Below are 7,381 nucleotides of genomic sequence, written 5' to 3' on the forward strand. Positions count from 1 at the left end.
CTCCTCGTCCTGAGCTCTGATACCACTTGTTGGACCGTTGTTTGACCCTAAAACGTCGGTCGATGTAGCTCATCATCACATATAAAGGCGGAATCAGTACATATGATGTTACAACAGATTGTCCTTTCAATTCCACTGCTTTTATTAGCTTTCTGAATGAATTTTGACAGAGTTTCGGCTCCTAAGCACACACATACGCATATGAGATCCGCTGATACAACCCCTATATATAGACGTTGTGGTTCGCTAATATGACATGTCATATTAGCGGACCTGTTACGTTTCGACCTAAAAGCGGACCGTTAATGTACCTAAAAGCGGACCTAAATACAAATGACCTTAAAAGCGAACCTATGTCATAACTTTCTAAATTTGACAGTTTAAACCCCTGTTGACCAATCTTGACTTAGAACTTCTTGTAGACGTAGTCAACAGACATCCTATGCATCAACATAGGGTTTGAAAACGCGATTCATGAGATCCATGAACGCTGCTGGTGCATTAGTGAGCCCGAAAGGCATCACCAAGAACTCGTAGTGACCATAACGAGTTCTGAATGCAGTCTTATGCACATCTTCATCCCTAACCTTCAATTGATGGTAGCCTGACCTTAAATCGATCTTGGAGAAGTAACTTGCTCCTTGAAGCTGATCGAATAGATCGTCGATCCTGGGCAATGGATATCTGTTCTTGATCGTGACCTTGTTTAGCTCGCGAATCAATGCATAACTGCATTGATCCATCCTTTTTCTTCACAAACAGAATTGGTGCTCCCTAAGGAGACGAACTAGGTCGAATAAAACCTTTTGCCAATAAATCATCTAGCTGATTCCTCAACTCTTTCATCTCAGTCGGTGCTAACCTGTAAGGTGCTCTTGCAATAGGTGCTGCTCTAGGAATGATGTCAATTCTGAACTCCACTTGCCTATCTGGGGGTAAACCAGGTAGTTCTTCAGGGAATACTTCTGGATATTCAGAAATAACAGGGATGTCTTCAATCTTGGGCTTTGGTTTATCAACAGTTACCTGTGCCAAGTAAATGGCACAATCCTTCTTCAAACACCTTGACGCCATAAGCATAGACGCTTGCTTAGGCAACCTATACTGAGTATCCCCTTGTATGGTAAGTGGCTCACCATACGGAGTCTTGATAATCACTTGTTTCTTGTCATAAACAATCTAGGCTTGGTTATGAGATAACCAATCCATGCCAATTACTATGTCGAAACCAGCTAGTTTCAAAGGAAGCAAAGATAATGGAAAAGAGTGGTTCCTAATGGATATAAAGCATCCATCTAACACGGTTGAAGCAGTTTCTATGGTACCGTCGGCCAGTTCTACTTCATATTTTATGCTTAGGGTTTTAACAGGCAGATTTAATAACTTACAAAACTTATCATCAACAAACGACTTATCTGCACCCGAATCAAATAATACCCTTGCATAGACATCATTGATAAGAAAAGTACCTGTTATCACGTTGTCATTCTGAATCGCTTCTTGTGCATTCATCTGAAAGACCCTAGCATTGGTCTTCTTGCCTTCCTCAGGTTTCTTGGCATACTTTGGGCAGTTAGACTTGATATGCCCCTTCTCGTTACAGTTGTAACAAGTCGCATCCTTTATCTTCTTGCAATACAACGTCTTATGCTCACTAGATTTGCAGATCCCACAAGCCCTAGGCTGCGATTGGGATTTCGATTCATACCTGCACTTTCCCATATGGCGCTTCTTGCAGGTCTTGCATATGGGCTTCTCACCCGACTGTTGGTCATCTTTTCTGAATCCCGAACTCTTCTTGTGATCTGAGTTCCCTTTACGCTTCTTATCTGAACGGTGTGAGTTATCATCCTCACGTTTCCTCTTCCCCTCATCAGAAAGCCTAAGCGATCTCTGCCTGACCGCATCAAGGGTAAGAGATAATGACAAATTAGCTACAGATCTAAATGTAGTAGGTCGAGATGCTTTCACACTAGCTTTGATCTCTGGGGCTAAACCTCCAATTAAACGGGCTATACGTTTTGGTTCCGGTGTCACCAAGTAAGGAACCAATCGAGACATAGTGTTAAAACTCGTGAGATATGCCTGGCAGTCCAAGTTCTTCATAACCAATGTCAGAAAGTCAGTCTCGATCTTCTCAACCTCATGTTGAGGGCAGAAATTCTCTTTGATCAAAGCAACAAACAGAGCCCATGATAAGTTGTATAACGGAATCTTTCCAGTAGCTTGGATTAAGGACCTCCACCAAGCTAGAGCTTCTCCTTTGAACGATTGTGAAACATACTTCACAATATCTTGCTCTGCACACCCACTAATATCAACTACAGTATCTATCTCATCTAGCCATGTCATGCAATCGATGGCTCCTTTTTCCCCAGTGAAATCCCTGGGCTTGCAGGAGACGAAATACTTATAAGAACAGGTTTTTGCCCATGGCTCCTTATGAAATACAATCTTCTTAGACGGAATGCTATGCTGATTTTAAGAGTGCTGGCCATCATCCTTCCTTGACTCGTGAGTTTTAGATGGTGGCTTACTATGAGCCACATAGTGAGTCTTAGGGTGTGATTTAGAATGAGGTACCGATAGGGTCTTGCTCCGAGTACCACTTGATTCATTAAACTGCCTATCCATGGCCTTGGTAATAGCATTATCAGTCAAGGCTTGAAGTTCCGCACCAGTTACGTTGATTCTGGTAGTATCATGATTCTCCCTCGGGTGACTGTTGACTTCTTCTGATTCTGCCATGTAGCTTGATTGCTACATAAAATGATGACAATGATTTATTTAGAAGTCTATAGCAGTATTTGTCATTCTTAATGATTTATTAACCATGGTATTAATAAACCATATTGGTTAATTTATTAATCATATTCATTCAGGATTTTCATCATAATTATCCTCAGTTATAATTTATTAAAATATTATATGGCATAAAAGGCCAAGTCGCAACGACAAATTTTAAATTTCAAGCCATGATCTTATAGGATCAAGTGTCATACCCCGATATTTCCACGTATTACCGGTGGGCCCGGTGGGGAGTATCGTGACGTAGTTGATATCATCATAGTCAAACAACACGAATTTAAATGCACAGCGGAAGCAGAAAGATAGATTCATTTCAACCAAATAAAATGTAATATTAAGTATCACAATGTGGCTGAAACAGATCCACAGGTGGATCGAATAAAAAGGAAAACTGTTCAACAGGCTTTGACATCTAGAGCTTGCGAGACTTGATTATTGATTCCTGGAGTAACCAGCCTATTACGTATAGTACATGCACTTAGCCTTTTTGGAAAATACGTCAGTTTACACTGGTAAATACAACTTAATTGACTCATGTAACATTTGTGCTTGAAATCATTGTGAACAGTTTAGTTATCAATAAAACAAAGTTATTTGATCCCAATGTTTGTTTGTTCATGTTTTACATTTTTCATGCTTTGACTTTTGTTCGATTTTAAACTCTACATCACTTTCTAGAGAATTATACGGAAACCGGTGCGTAAACGCACTCAGTCTAGTGCGACAAATACTCCGGAACATCAACATATACCTAACATACCTTAAATAACCTTTACATAACTTAGAAATAAGTTTTGACGGCTTTGGTATGGCAAAAACAAGTTAATTCGCCTACAGGGACTAAATTTGACAAACTGCGAAAGTATGCCAATTTGAACTGTAACAGACATTCCGGAACATGACCATAAGTTAAACATACCATAAATATCCTTTACATAGCTTAGAAATAGGCTTTGAGGGGTTCGGTAAGCTAAAATAAACTTTTGGATCATTCAGGGACTAAAAGTGTCAAAAAGTGCATAAGTTTGCACTTTCGCGCATAACTTATGTTCTGAATACGTCCGGACATCCAAAAATTTATGTAAGCACTAAAATATTTTATTTTAGTGTTTGGCATAAGAGAAATCCATTCGTCGCGCAATTTAGATCGTTTTTCGCGCTTAGGCGCATTCCGTCGTAATTAACCGAACATCGCGATCGTACGACCAAACGAACCGACATCCGGCATATTTTTGAGCATGTTTCATGTCCACAATGTTTAAGCATCATTTTAGGGCCTTAAAGTTGGCTTAACGTGTCACACCCCGACCACGTAGGACAACAAACTGTGGCGGAAACGTCGGGGAGTGTTGTAACAGAAGCTATTGTTTCATAACCATGGATACAAAAAGTGTTTCGTTTTATTGATAACATTAAATATTAAAATTGTCTTATCACATAACAAACAAGTTACTTATTGACTATCATAGTTATTATGTCACTAAGGCCTTGTCCAGATCCTACGTGACGCATGCATCCTAGAAGTCAATCAAGCATCAACACCTGAAACATATGTAAAAACTTAGTTAGCAAAGAAATGCTGGCGAGTACATAGGTTTTAATAAGAGTGTCGGAATCATGGCTCGTTTATATGTTGCAGTACTTTATTAGACTACAAGAGTCAAAATACAAACCTTGTTTTGAAAAGTGTATTGCAACATAATTAACCAACTCAAATCAAGTGGGTTATAGTTTATAAAACCTTGTAGCCATGCTTCTTAACCCCAAAAACATTTGTTCTAGAAAACCAACTTGTAAAACATCTTGTAAAAACTCGTTAAAAACTCGTATGGTTTATATTATTTCGAAAACCTCGTTTGTGTGATATCGTTCCAAAATCGTTTACCCAAGTGAACTAAATAACGCCACGGTATGTAATATGTTGAAAACACTTATATATAGGAAGTACCAGCGGCGTATCCACCATGTTTTCACCATATCACACCCGTCCCGTTATCTAAACACTAACCAAAAACCAATCGTTTACCCATATCGTTTAACTTGTTAAAATCGTTTTCCAAATCGTTTCCAAATCGTTAACTCGTTCAAATCGTTTAAATTGTCCTCGTTTTAATTGTGAAAAACTATTTGTGGTTGCCTCGCTAATAACATTCAAACCTTCGTGACTCGATCACCTCGCTTCTCGTTTCTCGAATTAACAAACCACCAAAGGGTAAGTTAACAAACATCAGATTCAGTCGCTACCCACAACCCCCACACATAACCATGGGTGTAGTAAAGTAACGGGATTTGTCAGATCCTATGGTACCATAACCTAATACTGGTCGGTTGGGCCAAAATTAATGAATGTCATTTGTTATGTAACTACAACCATCAAGTTTTGTTCACATTATTGAAATCGTTATTAGTTTAGTAAAAATCGTTTTAATCGTTTTTGAAATCATCGTTTAAAACTTGAAAACATTTCGTACATATGAAAAACCCCAAAACATTGAGTAAACCAGAGAAATCAAGTAGTACCTAGTAATTGATTCACTAGTCAAACAATAGACGCCTAAATCGGAAGATCGGACAGAATGAGGTCTTGTAAACCAAATGAGTGTTGGAACTCATGTGAAATGGTTTAACAAGGCCTACATCCTAAATGAAACCTAACCTAAGTGCCTTTGACCCATCGCGACCCATTAAGGTAGCTTATGCTACTTTAACGCGTCGTTCGCGTGAAACGCGTTCGGAACGTCTAACTAGTCCTATGACAAGTATTATATGCCTATACAAGTTTAATCATGATGTATAATCAGTTATGTGACAAAAGTTTAGGTTACATAAGCTTAATTACCAATTATACATGAAAAGGGTATTTTGGTAATTTACCTAAGGCATATAATCTACTTATCATACAGCTACCTAAACTAGGTGACCATAAGGTATAACCTCGGAAGGTTAATCCCCATGCAACTATGGTCACTAACCATGTTTGGTCGGATTCTAATGATCGACCAAACGGGTCGTGTTCGAAAGTCTAAGCGGGTGTTTAGTCCGCTTGACTTACGACTCTACACAAGCACTAGACTAAAAGAATGACGAGCTAAAACATGCTAAAACATGTTTAGTTAAGTTAGAAAACAGGTTTTGATATCAAAACAAACGGTTTTGATATCCTAGAGTAGTTTGGTTACAAAATACGCGTAAATGCGTATTTTGGCCGAAACTACGACTCGTCACTGAGCCTAAATAACGTGGTAATCAGTAGGTATAGTCACTAGGGACTATAACCATCGTGATTACGCTCATGTTATGAAGTTCAAACGAACTTCACATTGACCATAAACTGGTCAATGCAGAAAGTCAAACGCAGTTTGACTTTAACGCTAAAACGAATGAATAGAACGAAAGAACGCTTACAGAAGGTCCCCGCAAGATTTGATTCCGATTTTTCTCTCAGGTAGGAAGTATATACTTCCACTTAGAGAGCATAAATCATATTTCAAATTGTGGGTTTTGAAGTGAAATGGATGGGGTATATATAGGATTTCTAGAACCGTTAAGATCGTTCCTCGAAAACTGAGCTTTGATCTAGACATTACATGTGTGCCCATGGTTTTCTAAAACCATGGGAGCCCCTAATATGGACTATGATCATTGAATACTAGCCCATGGTTTTGCAAAACCATGGGTGAAAACCATCACACTTCAAAATGGACTAGGTTCATTGAATCTGCCAGAAATTTCAAAAATGGTCCCTGCACTTGTAAAACTTGATTTTTTTGGCACTTTTAAGCCCCGTTAACCCAATTTCAAGGCTCTAAAATAAAGTTAAAGTATAGGGAACTTAAAATATGCTCAAAAACATCTCGGATGTCGGTTCGTTTGGTTGTACGGTTGCGTTATTCGCTTAATTACGACGGAAGTCGTAACGAACGCAAAAACGATCCAAATTAAGCGACGAATGGAATTTTATCATGCCAAACACTAAAATAAAATATTTTAATGCTTACATAATTTTTTTTGGATGTCCGGATGTATTCAGAACGTAAGTTATGCGCGAAAATGCAAACTTATGCACTTTTTGATGCTTTTAGTCCCTGAATGAGCATAAAGTTTATTTTAGCATACCGAACCCCTCAAAGCCTATTTCTAAGTTATGTAAAGGTTATTTAGGGTATGTTTAACTTATAATCAAGTTCCGGAATGTTCGTTACTATACAAATCGGCATAGTTTCACAGTTTGACACAAATAGTCCCTACGATCAAACAAAGTTGATTTTAACACACCAAACCATCCAAAACTTATTTCTAAGTTATGTGGAGGTTATTTAAGGTATGTTAAGCCTATGTCACTATTCTGGAGTGTTTGTTGCATTAAACTGGTTATATTTACGCATTGGTGCGCATGTAACCTTCAAGAAAGCGATTTAGAGCTTGAAATCGGAATCGAATCGAATTGAAAACTTACCAAACATAAATACACACATAATAACACAAAAACATATATAATAACACCAAAGCACATTGTTTTATTAATAATCAACATTGTTTTACATTGAACCACGACTACTGAACACAGTTGTCA

This window comes from Helianthus annuus, chromosome 11 (genome assembly GCF_002127325.2).
Source record: "Helianthus annuus cultivar XRQ/B chromosome 11, HanXRQr2.0-SUNRISE, whole genome shotgun sequence".
NCBI classification, from domain to species: domain Eukaryota; kingdom Viridiplantae; phylum Streptophyta; class Magnoliopsida; order Asterales; family Asteraceae; genus Helianthus; species Helianthus annuus.